The following is a 17734-nucleotide window of genomic DNA, read 5'->3' as shown; positions in this document are numbered from 1 at the left end:
GCGCTACAATAGGGTGCCCTCCTATCAAAACTTCTGTCTACATCAGGTACCCAACAGAGGCCTCCATTGTTTGCCAACAAGTGACACTGCCGCCTCATTCTACAGAATCAGGGTCAGATTTATACAGGACAGCGATCTAACATTGGAGATGTTCTGTCAGGAGGAGATTAAACGGTGAAGCTTGGCTCGGCTTTCGGCTACAGTCACCCAGAAATGATGACCTGACCTCACTTCCAGTTTATCCAAATCTCAACAGCACCATTTTCGAAAAACAAAAGCATTTAAAAACTGATCTTGGTGTGATTGGATGTATTTAAGAGCAGGGGAGGCATTTGGGGTCTTATAGACACCAGTAGCCGGATTCAGGTAGAGCGGCGTATCTTAGATCGGCGTAGCGCATCTCATTTGTGCTACGCCGACGTAACATAGAGAGGCAAGAACAGTGGGCCAGATTCACATAGAATTGCGGCGGTGTAACGTATCGTATATACGTTACACCGCCGCAAGTTTTCATCGCAAGTGCCTGATTCACCAAGCACTTGCGTGAAAACTTACGCCGGCGCCGTCCGGCGCAAGCCCGCCTAATTCAAAGGGGCGTGTGCCATTTAAATTAGGCGCGCTCCCGCGCCGGACGTACTGCGCATGCTCCGTTTTGAAATTCCCGCCGTGCTTTGCGCGAAGTGACGTCATTTTTTTGAACAGCGACGTGCGTAGCGTATGTTCGTATTCCCGGACGTCTTACGCAAGAAAAAAAATAATTTGAAATTCGACCTGGGAAAGACGGCCATACTTTAACATGGCTCGACTAAAGTTAAGCCATGTTAAAGCATGACTAACTTTGCGATGGGAAAAAATTACTAGCGACGACATAACGAACGCAAAAACCATCGTGGATCGCCGTAAATCCTCATTTGCATACCCGACGCTGGAATACGACGCAAACTCCACCCAGCGGCGGCCGAAGTATTGCATCCTAAGATCCGACGGTGTAAGACAATTACACCTGTCGGATCTTAGGGCTATCTATGCGTAACTGATTATATGAATCAGTCGCATAGATACTCTGAGAGATACAACGGCGTATCAGAGATACGCCGTCATATCTCTTCTGTGAATCTGGCCCAGTATTCTCAAAGCACTTGCTCCGTAAGTTACGTCGGCGTAGTGTAAATTGGCCGGCGTAAGCCCGCCTAATTCAAAGTAGAAAGGTAGTGGGCGTGATACATTTAAATTAACCGTGACTCCATGTAAATGAAGGGGCGAACGAATGGCGCATGCGCACGCATGCTCAGAATCACGTCGCGTATACTCCCTAAGATACGACGGCTCAATGCGTACGACGTGAACGTAACCTATGCCCAGCCCCATTCACGTACGACTTACGTAAACGACGTAAAATACGACGGCTGTTCCGACGTCCATACCCTAACATGACTTAGACCAGCTATTGTGTGGAATAACTTTACGCCGGACGTACGCCTTAGGTAAACGGCGTAGCTTACTGCGACGGGCGCAAGTACGTTCGTGAATCGGCGTATCTAGGTAATTTACATATTCGACGTGTAAATCAATGGAAGCGCCCCTAGCGGCCAGCGTAAATATGTGCCCAAGATAAGACGGCGTAGGAGACTTGCGTCGGTCGGATGGAGCCGAAATTCAGTCGTATGTCCTTTGCAGAATCAACCGCATAGATACGACTGCGCATCCGTGGACTTATGCGGCGTATCATTAGATACGTCGGCGTAAGTCTTTGTGAATCTGGGCCCAGATCTCTCAATAAAGAGTACCTGTCACATGCCTATTGCTGTCACAAGGGATGTTTAAATTTTTAGTGACAGCAATAAAAGTGCTAAAAAATACCGTATATACTCGAGTATTAGCCAACCCGAATATAAGCCGAGGCACCTAATTTTACCACAAAATACTGGGAAAACGTATTGACTCGAGTATAAGCCTAGGGTGTCCATCTGCATGCCCCACTGTGCCTCACTTTGTCCATGTGCATGCCTCACTGTGCCCATGACTAGACTGACGTTTAACATGGGAGTCTATGGAAGGGGTTCCTGGGTTTGAAAAATCGGTGCTCCCCGGCCGTAGGTCCCCCAGACAACAAACTTTGCACACTTGTAGAGGAAGAGTGGGGCTACATGTGTGCCAAGTCCAGGGGGACCTATGGTCAGCTGGTACCGGGTCCCCAAAGTCCGGGAGATCAGGCGCAAAAAGGTGACTCGAGTATAAGCCGAGGGGGGCATTTTCAGCACAAACAAATGTGCTGAAAAACTCGGGTTATACTCAAGTACATATGGTAAATAGAAAATTTAAAGCAGCAATGTAAAAAAATATATATACAGTGCCTTGCAAAAGTATTCACCACCCTTGGCGTCGTTTGAAGATTTGCATCATTTAATTTACAGAACATGCCCCCAACTTTGAAGATGTTTTTTTTTTTATTGTGAAGCAAACAACAAATTGGACAAAATACTTCTCAACAACATTGTCCCTTACTTGTTTGGAGAGTTCCTTGGTCTTCATGGAAGTGGTTGGTTAGTGGTGCCTCTTGCTTGGGTGTTGCAGCCTCTTGGGCCTTTCAAAAAGGTGTGTATATGTAATGACAGATCATGTGACACTTAAGCCGTGTACACGATCAGTTTGTCCGATGAAAACAGACCAATGGACTGCTTTCATCGGACAAACAAAATTGTGTGTGGGCCCCATCAGTCTTTTTTCCATCGGTGTTAAAAAATAGAACATGTTTTACATTTTTCCTATAGATAAAAAACCGATAGGAAAATCCGATCGTCTGTGTGGAACTCCAATCAGAGAAAAATCCACGCATGCTCAGAATCAAGTTGACACATGCTCGGAAGCATTGAACTTAATTTTTTTCAGCTTGTCGTAGTGTTTTACATCACCGCGTTGTGTCACGGTCGGAATTTAGTCTGATGGTGTGTAGGCAAGACTGATGAAAGTCAGCTTCATCGGGTATCCGACGAAAAAATCCATCGGATTAGATTCCATCAGAAATCCGATTGCGTGTACAGGGCTTTAGATTGCACACAGGTGGACATCATTTCACAAATTATGTGACTTCTGAAGGTAATTGGTTGCACCAGAGCTTTTTATGGGCTTCATAACAAAGGGGGTGAATACATACGCACGTGACAATTATCATTTTTTATTTCGGAAAAATAGTTTTATGTATATATATTTTTCTAATTTTACTTCACCAACTTAGACTATTGTGTTCTGGTAAAAAGCCAAGGGGCGTGATAACTTTTGCAAGACACTGTTAGGTAGATTCAGAAAGAGTTAGGCCGGCTTATCAGTAGATAAGCCGACCTAACTCAGAATCTACGCCGACTTATGTTTAAGCGTATGCTCAAACAGAGATACGCTTAAACATATCTAAGATACGACGGCTTGCGCCGTCCTATCTTAGATTGCAATATTTTGGATGGCCGCTAGGTGGCGCTTCCATTGCGGTCGGCATAGAATATGTAAATGAGGAGATATACGCCGATTCACGAACGTACGCCCGGCCGACGCAGTACTTTTAGGCCGTTTACGTAAGAGATAGGCTGCGTAAAGTTAGAGCTTAGCCCTAGTTGGAATAGTAATGTCAAGTATGGCCGCCGTTCCCGCATCGAAATTCTAATTTTTTACGTCGTTTGCGTAAGTCGTCCGTGAATCGGGATTTACGTCATTTACGTCCACTTCGAAATCAATAGGCCCGTGCGGCGTACTTAGCTGCAATGCACACTGGGAAATGTAGGCGCCCGGCGCATGCGCAGTAACTAAAAGACGTAAGGTCAAGCCTGATTAACGTTAAACACGCCCCCCTTCCACACATTTGAATTCGGCGCTCCCTTACGCCCGCCCGCTTTAGGCTACGCCGCCGTATATTAGCAGGCAAGTACATTGAGAATCATGTACTTGCCTATCTAACTTACGGCGGCGTAGCCTAAACAGGCTAAGCTATGCCGCCGCAAGTTTGCGCCAATGTACCTGAATCTACCTATGTGTGTATATGTGCATGTATATATATATGTATATATATATATATATATATATATATATATATATATATATATATATATAAATTTGAAGTGCCCCCGTCCCTTTGTGCTCATGTGAAAAGGCGAACACATGCATTGGCCCCGCAACGCACGCAAACAGCAATTGTCCCATACAAGTCAGGTATCACTAAAAACGTCCAATCACAGGCAGTAATTCTAACCCTAGACCTCCTTTGTAAACCTAAAGTGGTAACCTGTGTAAAGACTTTTAAAGTGTCGCCTATGGATATTAAAATGTACCTTGTCGTAGTTGAACGGGGATGTGCAATTTTAAAGCTTGACATGTTTGGTTTCTATTTACTTGGTTCAACATCATCTTTTATATTTTACATAAAATTGGGTTATATATTGTGTTTTTTTGCATTAAAGTTCAAAAATTCGTTTTTTTTTTTCAAAGATTTTGCATTCGAGAAACCGCTGTGCAAATACCTTGTGACATACAAACTTGCAAAACCAACCAATTTATTCTCTAGGGCCTTTGCTTTAAAAAAATGATATGTTTGGTGGTTCTAAAAAATACTGTTTGTTACATGTAAACAAAAGGTGCCAGAAAATGCCTGGTCTGGAAGTGGTTATAGAAGTATGCAGAATGGGATACTTTAGGGAGTGTCCACCGTGTTTGCCCGAAAATAAGCACAGGTTTTATATTCATTTTGGCAACAAAAGACACAGTAGGGCTTATTTTCGGGGTCTTTCTTACAATGTCATGTGCTGTTTTCTCTCCCCCTCTCTCTCCCTGCCTTATAGGAATCTCCAGTGTGAACTTGGTTAAAATGCTTGTAAAATCCTATAATCCACTCTATAACAGTAGTATATAATGTACAATGTGTGTGTTTCTGTAATATAATTGTGCCAAATACCTTCGTTATAGTGCTGCTCTGCGCTTCTGTGACCTGCCGGAGCTCTCTTCCCCGCATTTATATTACAGAAACACACACATTGTACATTATATACTACTGTAATAGAGTGGGTTATAGGATTTTACCAGCCTTTTAAACTAGGGCTTATTTTCGAGGTAGAGCTTATAGTGCAGCCCTCCTGGAAAATTACGATAGGTCTTATTTTCAGGGTAGGTCTTATTTCTGGGGAAACACAGCATTACTTGGGCCTCCACCAAATGTAAGGTACAGTAGTGATCTGGGGGTCAACAGGAGAAACCAGTGAAAGCCACAGGGGACCACAGAGATCATCACTCCTAGACATGTAGGTTTCAGTGCCGAATTCAGTGGAAAACTCGGGGCGGCACGGGTAGTAGGAAAGGTGAGTATGTCCTATCTTCTTTTACAGGTATGACCAAGTAGAAAACTCTTTGTATAGCATCAGGGTTCCTTTATAAGTCACCATTGGCTGTTCCCATATTTCTTTTCTCAAAGGTTCATGTTTACCTGCATGCTTCTGAACCGAAGAACAGAAAATCCATTGAGAATCAGTGCTGATAATGACTTGGTTAGGGATGAACTTGGTACCACATGGAGCACCTACTACATGACCCTATTGCTACAGTTGTTAGGAATGATACTTCCATGGGCCTTCTAGTGATTGTGAGATAGAAAATTTGACTTTGCCGTTAAACTCTACTTTTAGTTTAAAAACTCCGGTTTTAACCTTGATACTTTTTATAGTCCCAATTATCGCTGTGGAGGTACAGATCTTCTTCACTTTCTATCTAAACCCAAGAGATGACCTTGTTTCATCTGCTTCCAGCGGAAACGTAGCAGATCACTTTATGAGTCTGTATCTTTTATTGAGATCTACAGAAAATTCTAATTAAACTCAGCTTATAAATAATGGATTCTTTCCCTTTATCAGACACTAGGGATGAACTGTGAAAGGTTCACAGACGGACGAGAAGTATCTTAAAATAAAACTGAAGATCCAGCAGGAAATTGCAGATCTCTGAGAAAGACACTGGGGTCATGAAAGAGGGAGCGGGAGAGGGGCCATGCGAATGTCAGCCGCTACAGTGTCAAAGAACACAGGCGTTTAGGCCAGTAGGATACACAGCTTGTTTAATTTTCCATGACATCCCCAGTGGAAATAAACACGATTTAGCATGAAGAGAATGTAATTTAGCAAATGTATCCTATCCTGGTCTTTTGGGATATTTCTGCTGATTCTGCATTTTGTGGATAAGTCACCCCATCTGATAAAACTGCAAAATACTTTTGGCTGTAGTCCACATCCCGACTGTCCCATGTAGGTCACAACGTGACTAGGCAGACAGGAATAAACTGCATAGTATCCAAAGGTTGAATACTTTGTTGCTTATGGTCACATATAGGGTTGTCCCGATACCACTTTTTTAGGACTGAGTACAAGTACCGATACTTTTTTTCAAGTAGTCGCCGATACCGAATACCGATACTTTTTTAAAATGTGTCCCCAAATGCAGCCATGTCCCCCCACAAATGCAGCCATGTCCCCCCACAAATGCAGCCATGTCCCCCCATATGCAGCCATGTCCCCCACATATGCAGCCATGTCCCTCTAGCCATGTCCCTCACATATGCAGCAATGTCCCTCTAGCCATGTCCCTCACATATGCAGCAATGTCCCTCTAGCCATGTCCCTCACATATGCAGCAATGTCCCTCTAGCCATGTCCCTCACATATGCAGCAATGTCCCTCTAGCCATGTCCCTCACATATGCAGCAATGTCCCTCTAGCCATGTCCCTCACATATGCAGCAATGTCCCTCTAGCCATGTCCCTCACATATGCAGCAATGTCCCTCTAGCCATGTCCCTCGATGCGGCGGCGGGGGGGGGGGAAAGGGGGGGTAAAGTATTCTATTTAGGTATCGGGGGTATTTGCGCGAGTACGAGTACTCCCGCAAATACTCGGTATCGGTCCCGATACCGATACTGGTATCGGTATCTGGACAACCCTAGTCACATATAGCTCTCCCTCTCATTCTGCCATGTTAATGTGAATAGAGAATATGTGGGCTTTTCATTTAAAAAAACGTTTACACCTGAGGTTCATATGTTTCCTTTCTTTTATTCGTTCTCAGCAGCAGATCTATCCCTGTAAGCCACGTTGGCTTCTCTATAACCAGTAAATGTCAAATCATAAATAATGCCTAAAATTACCTGTCACCGCTCCAAACTCCAATCATTATGCGGAGAGGAGAATTTAGTCATGGGGGAGTCTTTGTGGGGAAGGTTGTCATGTGGCCACTGTTAGCCAACCAGTGGCTCTGCCTGAAAATACATATTGACCAACCTCATCTCAAGATAGCGCCCAAATCATCCACTCAGACTCCACAAGACATCTTGCTCTGTAGCTTCTTGTTACCTCCTCCCATTCTCACCTACAGGACTTCACTAGAACCTCTCTCATCCCCTGGAACTCCCTTTTACCAGCATATCTGGTTAGCTCCTACCCTGTCCACCTTTAGATAATGCTTGAAAGCTCATTTATTCAGGGCAGCCTAACCCCCCCCCCCCCCCCCCCATTTTCTAAAAATTGGACTTGGGTCACCTCCATCAGATCATCCCTTAAAGCTATTAGCTTTTATACCACCCCCCCCCCCCCCAAAAAAAAACCTCAAGGTCCAGATCGTTCCTCGGATCATTTTTCGAATCAGCAAAAGAAATAGACAAGACAATATATCCACATCTCCCCCACTGTAATGTCCACATCTCCCCCCCCCCACTGTAATGTCCACATCTCCCCCACTGTAATGTCCACATCTCCCCCACTGTAATGTCCACATCTCCCCCACTGTAATGTCCACATCTCACCCACTGTAATGTCCACATCTCACCCACTGTAATGTCCACATCTCCCCCACTGTAATGTCCACATCTCCCCCACTTTAATGTCCACATCTCCCCACTGTAATATCCACAGACATCTCCCCCACTGTAATATCCACAGACATCTCCCCCACTGTAATATCCACAGACATTTCCCCCACTGTAATATCCACAGACATCTCCCCCACTGTAATATCCACAGACATCTCCCCCACTGTAATATCTACAGACATCTCCCCCCCACTGTAATGTCCACATCTCCCCACTGTAATGTCCACATCTCCCCCACCCCCACTATAATATCCACATCTCCCCATATCTCCCCCACTGTATATAGCCCCACTGTATATAGGAAGATTGCTTGCTTAGTCTTACCACCAGAATAGAAAAAGCACAAGCAGGCAGACCCGTCCACAGACGACACAAGCAGGCAGGTGATGATGACCTCACCGCGCCCCCTGGGGAGCTCACCTAGGCCGCCGCCAGGTGTACCAAGATGGCCGCCGCTCCAGAGCTAGGCCGAAGCCGCTGCCTTTCCTTTGGCCGAGGCAGCGGAGCTCAATCATGTGGTGTGCTGATCCGAACACGTTGACCCGTTCGGATAACGAATCAATGACGATCCGTTCACCACTATGCTGTAGTGATATGTATTGTAATTGTACTCTGCCCCTTTATATTGTAAAGCACTGTGAAAACTGTTAGCACTATATGCCTCCTATATAATAATTATTGACTGTTGACAGCAGCCATGTGACCCCCTAGGCATTCTGCACATATGTAGATTTTTTCTTTAGCAGAATATAGTCATTTGCTTTGAGGTAGAAGTTCATCCAAAACCTAACTAATGCTACATCTACTGACAGCCACATTCTAAAACGAATCTATCTAACCCTGTTATGAAGAAATCGCTTTACATACCTTTTCCGAAGCTGATCCGGTCCGGTCTCCAGCGGCAGAAGCTCTGTGCAGGAAAGAACAAAAAACAGCTGGGAAAGGCCTGGGAAGTGACGTCACTCATAGTTACTATAGGGCTTCCCTTGTCAGCTGCCTCTCCTGCACATGTCTACGTACTGAAGCTGCCCCTGACAGCTCAGCGTGGGACCGGACTGGAGCGGCTGCAGAAAAGGAATGTATAGTGGCCCGCATTCAAAGAGAATTTCGTTTTTTTTGCAGAGGCGCAGGGCAATGATTTTGCCCTGCGCCCCCGCAAATTTGCTCCACTGCCCTCGATTCACGGAGCAGTAGCTCCGTAAATTGCGAGGGCGCGTCGGCAAAATTGCCCGGCGCTAGAGCACGCAATTTAAATGATCCCGTAGGGGGCGGGAATCATTTAAATTAGGCGCGCTCCCGCGCCGAGCGTAGAGCGCATGCTCCGTCGGGAAACTTTCCCGACGTGCATTGCGGCAAATGACGTCGCAAGGACGTCATTTGCTTCAAAGTGAACGTGAATGGCGTCCAGCGCCATTCACGAATCACTTAAGCAAACGACGTAGATTTCAAATATCGCGACGCGGGAACGACGGGTATCCTTTAGCATTGGCTGCCCCTACTATTAGAAGGGGCAGCCTTACGCTAAACACGCCGTACGGAAACGACGTAACTTGCGTACGCAGGGCTCGCGCAACATTGTGAATCGGTGTTAGTATGCAATTTGCATACTATACACTGAGCACAATCGGAGCGCCCCCTAGCGGGCATCGCAAGAATGCAGCCTAAAATATGCGTGGCATAAAAGCCTTATGCCACGCAGATTTTAGGCTGCAGTCGGCGTTACGATGTTCCTGAATCAGGAGCATTCGTAACGCCGGAGCAAGTAAGCAATTGCGCTGTGTAACCTATGGTTACACAGGCGCAATTGCTACTTGAATCTGGGCCAGTGATTTCTTCTCTACAGGGCTAGATTTGTTTTTGAATGTGGCTGCCAGTAGATTTAGAGTTAGTTAGGTTTTGGGTGAACTTCCACTTTAAGTCAGTCTAAGCAAACCTGTATTGGTAAAGAGGAACAGTAAAGCACAATAAATGTTCAGAACTACCAAGCAGGAAGTGCAGTACATGCAATAAGCAAATACAGTGGATATGGTAAAATCTCAGTTTTCTGTGATGTAAAAAAAATTTGAAAAAGATAAATCATTTCAGAACTTTTTAAACCTTTAATGTGACCTATAAGCTGTATAAAGCTGTCAAAAGAAGCAAACAATGGTTCTGTTTTTTTTCTGATATATTTGTGGTTTATCTTTCACTTAGATGTGAGTAAATACAGCTTGATAAAACAAAAACTGTGCCTGTCTTCATTTCAGGCTTCAAAGCAACAAAATATGATTATTTTAAATGGGTGTGATTATTTTTTTATATCCACTGTAGATATCTTTTGTTCAACTGGCAGGCTGAACAGGAAAAAAAATAACAGATTCCTCCATCTACGCTAGCCGAGTGGATAGACGAATTCATGAATCCCTCTGCTGGGCTTTTGTGTTCTGACAGCCAATGACACTGGCATTTGAATGCACTGTTTGGCCGACAACTTTCTGACCGGCTCCTTTGTCATAAGTCGATTGAATAATCAACTTTTTTCAAATGTATTTGTAGAGTTAACCTCTAAACTGATAGCACGTGTGTGTGTGTGTTGAAAGAAAAAAAAATCCTTTTAACAGGAAACAAAATCCTGCTTTTCTGTACGGCCCCTCTTATTTATTTTTTGTATACAGGCAGGTTGCCGTGAACCATGAACAAATTGCCATCCTACACAAGTGTGGGAAGAATTCTGATTCCATAGCAGCGAGTACAAGTACATCCCAATTGAATGCGAACGTACAGGTTAAGTGGTAAATGGAAATCTTTTATCAACCAAAATCAAGCCATGAGTCATGACAGAACTATGAGACGAGAACAGACTTTCAGATTTAATCAGGATCCAAGCCTAAAATAGGTTAAAAAATGTTTATGATGTCCTGGTTATGTCTACAGTAGACGGACTGCAGATTTTCTACTGGGAATCGCTGGGTTGCATTCATTGACCATATCAGAACTCCAGCCTATGACACTAGCTGGCAGAATCTACCGCTACTAAAGACATTTTAGTATCAACACCCAGGGCTTTTTTTCAGGGGGAACTTGGGGGAACTCGGTTCCACCACCTCTGGCTCAGACCCTTTGGTGCCTGCTCACCACAATCACTTGAAAACACAGTCTGGTTTCTGTGTTTACAAGTGACTGCTCTGCACTCTGTGTGTAACCCTCCTGAACTCTGCGTTCTGTATGTAATGCAATCCTGGTATTTAATGCCCCTTTAAGACCTTTCTACTGTTTGTGAAATCTAAACGGGGTCGTGGTTGAGTTCCTGCACCTATTTTCTGAGAAAAAAAGCTCTGTCAACACCCATCAAGTATTCAGTGATTTACTAGAAATGTAAAGCATCAACTCTGGAACCTCTGTATTCCCCCTTTAATGGAAAACCTTCTTACAGTATTTCTATAACGTGGCTCTGGGGAAGAATCGATAGATGTAATTTTAGATACTTTGATAAATGAGACTGAAAGTAAGTCAGCTCAGGCCTACATTCGTGGTTGTAGTTGAGGGCCAAATTACATGTTTCTTTGTATCAAGGGCCCTAGTATGTGATAGTCTATACTGGGATGATCTCTCCTCCCATTGGAGACTGTGGTACAGCCATGACTTTCTCCTTAGGCCACTTTCACACCGGCATTCTGATCAGGTCCACCTGTCCATTTTTTCTTTCTTTTCTTTCTTTTTTTAGGAGGACCTAGATGGAAGTGTGATGCACTCCTATAGACAGGCAGATGTAAGTGGACTTGTGTTCATTTACATCCACCTACCTCAAAATCAGTCCAGGTCTGGAAATAAAATGGAAAAGGACTGCATCCTTTTCTGTTTTTCTGGATCTAAACGTGATGAATCAAAGGTAGCCTAATGTAAACAGCAGAGTCCATTTATACCAGGCCCCCCATAGAGATGTCACAGGTCCGCTGAATCCGTTCAACTCCGATTCAGTAGGGGATCTTCTGCTAATCGGAGTGGGATGTGCACCATGTGAAAGGAGCCTTGCTATTAGTTTAGGTTGTTTTAGTAATGCATTAGAGCTTTATTTATCAAGTTTTTGCACTGGGCTGCTGAGTGGCATTACACCCCCTTGTTCTATTATTCAGTGTTGCAAAAACGGCTTTACATGTTCCAAAGTCTGTCAGGAATCTCGAGAAAAGCCTCTGTTGGATCCAGAAATTTTTCCCACCAATATTTCCATTCTAAACATTTATGGATTTAAATCTGGAACCTGGGGTACTTGGAATGCTGGACAGTTCCCGGGACAATTCCTTGAATGGTCCTGTCTTGAAACTTGTTTGTCTTGAAATCTGAACTCTTTGCTCCTCCTGTTAACTCCCTAATTTAAGCCACATGTCTGCACTTCCTGTGTGCCAGTTTATTGTGCTCTCTCCAGCCAGTATCTCGCTGCTGTCTTCCCTGCTGCCGTCCATATTTTGCTACCTCGTTGTTGACCCTTGACTTGTTCCTCGACTACGCTTCTGGCTTATCCCAAACTGCAACTACTGGTTACTGACCTTTTGGCTTGTTTACTGACTACGCTTCTGGTGGATCCCTACCTGCTTATCTGCTATTGGACCCCAGCTTGCTCACCTCCTGGTGGGGCGATCCCGAGGGCCACAATCTGGTACTAACACCCAGAAAAATCCATCTCCACCGTAAGGAGCTCTGGTTAACACCGGTTAGTTAGAACACCTCAGATGAGCCCTGGTCATTCACCAGGGTGACTGCCTGTGTAGCTATCCTCCTGGTCGGTAGTAGTTCCGCTACTGCTATAGCAACTGATCTTCGAGCCTGACCCCTGATCATGACAATTTGTTTTAAGAGTATACACAACTACCAATTTGTAATATGTATGTAATTTTAAAAAGAAATCAATTTCACACCAAGGATCCAATTTTTATTGTTATACACAACAGAAAAACTGTTACTTCCAGGTATGTAGGGACATGTGACTTTACTATGTGACGGTGCTGGGCCAAGGAAACAAGGACGTCCATACCAATGTATAGGCGTTTTATATACTCACAAAGAGGTCTACATTAAAATTGATGTTTATTTGCCCTGTATGGGAAGAGCGCAGATTTAATGTAATTTTTTTGAAGTGACTTTAGTGAAATCCAGTTGTGTCTTGATAAATGCTCCATAGATCCCAAATTTAGTCAAAAATGTGTTTGCTGTTAGTCATGTGCAATTTTCTCAGTTCTGCTCCACTGGCAGGCTGGCAAATAAAAACCTGTGATTCATTATGCAGGTCTTCTGCCACGTACACACGATCGGAATTTCCGACAAAGGTTCAATGTGAGCTTTTGGTCGGAAATTCCGACTGTGTGTAGGCCCCATCTGACTTTTTCTGTCGGAAATTCCGACAGCAAAAAGTTGAGAGCTGGTTCTCAAATCTTCAGACGGGAAACGTTTTTGTCGGAAATTCTGATTGTCTGTATGCAATTCCGACACACAAAAAACACGCATGCTTGGAATCATTGAACTTCATTTTTCTGGGCTTGTCATAGTGTTGTACATCACCGCGTTCTTGACGGTCAGATCTTTGTGTGACCGTGTGTATTTAACACAAGTTTGAGCCAAAATTCCGTCGGAAAAAAATCCATGGTTTTCTTGTCGGAATTTCCGATCGTGTGTACACGGCATTACAATTTGTTCCATATTAAAAAAAAAAGGAGTCTTTGGAAACCTTACCAGTCCACTTCAGTATCTTTACTTCCACCGACAATCTGAAAGAACGCATGACCCCTGTGAATTCCTACTGGGCTGTAGTTGGTTAGCCCAAACTATAATGTGACATTAAAGTGATACCAAACGCACACTGTTTACTTTACAGTATCCATTCAATTTCTGTATATGGATGATGCCACTGCAATTATAAAAAACAAAACAATCTAGGTACCTTTTTCCTAATCGATCTACAGCTGTCACATGACTCAGATCGTTCCCAGCATGTCTGCAGGGAAACATAAGCAGGAGGAGCTTCTAGTCCTCTGATGCTGGTTAAATGTTCAAGAAAAACAGCCTTTGGAATACGGAGTAAAAATATTAAATGAATATCAATAAACTGTTTTAAATTGTCATACAAATATATATTTGAAATCAAATCTTTATTATTTTGGGGAGATACCCTTGTTTTGGCACATTTCTGCCAGTCACAGGCTGTGTCACTCCCCATCAGTCTGTGTCTTAGAATAAGAGGGAGGTGAAGCCTCCATTGTGTTTAGCTGGTTAGTGGGCATAGAGGAGGGAGGGAGTGGGCTTTCATTTAACACTGTGTATACGCCCACATGTGTGACTCTATAGTCGCATGGGCTGCTCAGATGTGATAGGGAGGGAATGCTCAGCATAGAAACTCACTGAAAACTGAGCATGTGAAGCAGATTTGCCACCGCAGCTGCAAAATCTCTAGCTGAATTGGGGACATGGACAGAAGGGTGAGAGAAAGAGCAGCAGGATCAACCAGTTTTTTTTTTACAGCATGTAATACACCGTTTGATAGTTTTTTTTATGATGTGGATTTAGCCCAGGTTCACACTGGGTGCGATTTCATTCGATTTGAGATGCGATTTCACATGTGAAATCGCATCTCAAATGCCTCCAATTGTCGGCAATGGCGCCGTCCTAATCGGTGCGACGCCGCATCTGCGGCGCTGCACCGATTTCAAAAAGTAGTTCTTGTACTACTTTTTGCGATTTCGGGCCGCGATTTACATAGACATCTGTGCAGAAACCTGCACAGATGTCTCTTAAATCGTGGCCGAAATCGGGACTGCCGGCGGGAGTGAAATCGTGCGAGTTCAGCTGAACTCGCACGGCTTCACTCCCGCAGCCCAGTGTGAACCAGGGCTTAGTGACACTTTAAAACTACTCATCATTGCCATTAGACAGCTGCTGTTACCTGGTTGTCTGTTATAATGACACAGTATTCCTATAAATTTAAAACTTTCTTAACCAATCCATGACCACTACACCAAAGGGACAGCTATGGGCCAATCAACGCTATCATGCGGAAAAAACATAGCCCTGTGTAATCCACCATTCTAGCCCTCATAGCCCTGTGTAATCTACCATTCTAGCCCTCATAGCCCTGTGTAATCTACAACATTTTTTTGGTTGCCAAAAAAATGTCAAATTTTGATTTGCCTGACCACAGAATAGCTTTTCACTTTGCAACAGACCATTTTTAATGAGCTTTGGCCCAGAGAAGACTGCAGTGTTTCTGGATCATATTCAGATATGGCTTCTTCTTTGCATGAAAGAGCTTTATCCTTGCATTTTTGGATGGCATGGGGGAATTTTTTTTGGAAGTATTCCTGAGCCTATGCAGTTATGTCCATCACAGAATCATGCCTGTTTTTAATGCAGCACCATCTGAGGGCCCGAAGATGACGGCCATCCAATATTGGGTTTTGGCCTCGTCCCTTGCACAAGGAGATTTCTCAAGATTCTCAGAATCTTTTAATGATATTATGTACTGTAGATGATGATATATTTAAAGTCTTACACTTTTGCATTGAGGAACATTATTCTGAAATTGGTCGACAATTTGTAGACGCAGCTTTTCACAGATTGGTGAACCTCTGCCCATCTTTACTGAACCTCTGCCCATCTTTACTTCTGAGACACGCTGACTTTCTAAGATGCTCTTTTTTACCCAGTCATGTTACTGATCTGTTGCCAATTTACCTAATTAGTTACAAAATGTTCTTCAAGCCCTTCCTTGTTAGCGGCACTTTGCCAGCTTTTTGTTGCCTTGTCCCAACTTTTTTAAGATATGTTTCTGCTATCAATTTCAAAATTGACCTTGTTTTTTGTTTAACCCCTTCAATACTGGGCTTTTATACCCACCTCCCGCCTTTTTTGTAAAGTTTGCCCAATTTTTTTGTAAAATATGAAAGATGATGTTACGCCGAGTAAATAGATACCTAACATGTAATGCTTTAAAATTGCGCACACTCCTCCGCGGTGCTTTAGAGGATGTATCACAAATGGTACTATGTACCACATTTGGTGGACATGTCAAAAGGTGAGACGATTTTGGATACGCACATATAATTTTATATACTCTTTAACTGAATCTTCTCAAATCACCTCTGAATGCACTGCTGGGACGCCCGGTAGAGGGAACATCAAAGTACATGAGAAAACTGATAGCCTTTATATTTGTAGCGGCAAGAATATCCATAGCAAAGTCTTGGAGGTCCCCCACTGTTCCCTTTTTATCTTTTGAAGTCTAAATTGTCCTGGATAATGGTGAATGAGGGGTTTTCGGCTATTGTAAATGACAAAGTCACTGTGTTTAATAAAGTATGGGACCCCTGGATCAATTATCTTACGACTACATACTGATCTGGACCAGCACTAGGGGATCTTCTTTGAGGTAGGGGTGCACCCCCTCTTCTTCTTTTCTATTGGCTATTCCCCCCCTTTTTTTTTTTTTGCTTTACTCTTTTCTCTGTCCTCTTATTGAATTTGCTATTGTTTGTTATTGTCTGATGGGTCCTTGAGACCAGTTAGTATTTCAGCTAAGAGGCCCCGAGTTATGTCTGATTTGGATCTTGTTAAGCAAAAGATGTAGTACGGGCACCCAAGGGAATATTGTGTGCTGGTGATGTGTTTGTACTCGCAATGACTTGTATTTGTATGTTTGTTCTCCTGACAATGACAAATGCTGTTTTCTTTTTGTATTCTTATTTGAAAACTTTAATAAAAATATTGGAAACAAAATTGCGCACACTCATGGAATGGCGCCAAACTTCGTTACTTAAAAATCTCCATAGGCGACGCTTTGAAAATGTTTACAGGTTACCAGTTTAGAGTTACAAAGGAGGTCTAGTGCTAGAATTGTCGCTCTAACGCACGCGGCGATACCTCACATATGTGGTTTGAACACGTTTACATACGTGTGCGGGACTTACGTGTGCGTTCGCTTCTGAGCCGCCGCTATGATCGTTCTTATGGTGCGCAGGATCGAGGCCGGAACACAATGAATGATGCCTCTAGCTGCAGGCATCATTCAGCTATCACACCCACAAAGTCCAGGACGTCATATGACGTCCACCCGGGATGGGAGATCCCCTTTGTGGACGTCATATGACTATGTGCGGTATTGAAGTGGTTAATCATTTGCTATGTTTTCTATTGTGAATAAAATATGGATTTATGAGATTTGCAAATCATTGCATCCTGTTTTAACCACTTGCCGACCGCCCGCCATCATTATACAGTGGCAGATCGGATATTTATTATAGCAAAAAGTAAAAAATATTGCTTTTTTTTTTTTTTTTTTTTTTAATTGTCGCTCTATTTTTGTTTATAGCGCAAAAAGAAAACCCCAGAGGTGATCAAATACCACCAAAAAAAAGCTCTATTTGTGGGAAAAATAGGACGTCAACTTTGTTTGGGAGCCACGTCGCACGACCGCGCAATTGTCCGTTAAAACAACGCAGTGCCGAATTCCAAAAAGTGCTCTGGTCATTTGGCAGCCAAATCCTCCGGGGCTGAAGGGGTTAATGTACATTTTGCACAGCCTCCCAACTTGTTGGGAATTGGGGTTGTGTATTTGCACAAGTTTAAAACCTGGATAGTAAAGCCAATTATTATTACTCCCCCCGACCCCCCCCCGACATGGTTACATTTTTGTGTCAAGTTTTGAGAATGGACCCTCATTCCCAGCACTACAATCCTCAGTACAGGCTTGTCATTGGGGGCTTAAAGTATTCATCCTTGTTTCCTTTCAGCCGGGGGCCCCCGTTTGAGCCCCCAGATCAATAACAGGCATTGGAGAATGTTTACATAACCTCCGCATACCTTCCATATATTATTCCTCGGTCTG

At 43.6% G+C, this 17734-nt stretch overlaps 1 protein-coding gene across 3 annotated transcripts in view; it reads left to right on the top strand.

Annotated features, from left to right (window-relative positions):
* THADA (THADA armadillo repeat containing) overlaps positions 1-17734 on the top strand; it is a 779727-nt gene that overhangs the window by 722862 nt on the left and 39131 nt on the right. The gene's annotated exons all lie outside the window — the stretch shown is intronic.

This window comes from Rana temporaria, chromosome 4 (genome assembly GCF_905171775.1).
Source record: "Rana temporaria chromosome 4, aRanTem1.1, whole genome shotgun sequence".
In the NCBI taxonomy this organism is placed as follows: Eukaryota; Metazoa; Chordata; class Amphibia; order Anura; family Ranidae; genus Rana; species Rana temporaria.
The sequence above is the reverse complement of the archived record's forward strand: the minus strand, read 5'-3'. Positions and strand labels throughout refer to the sequence as shown.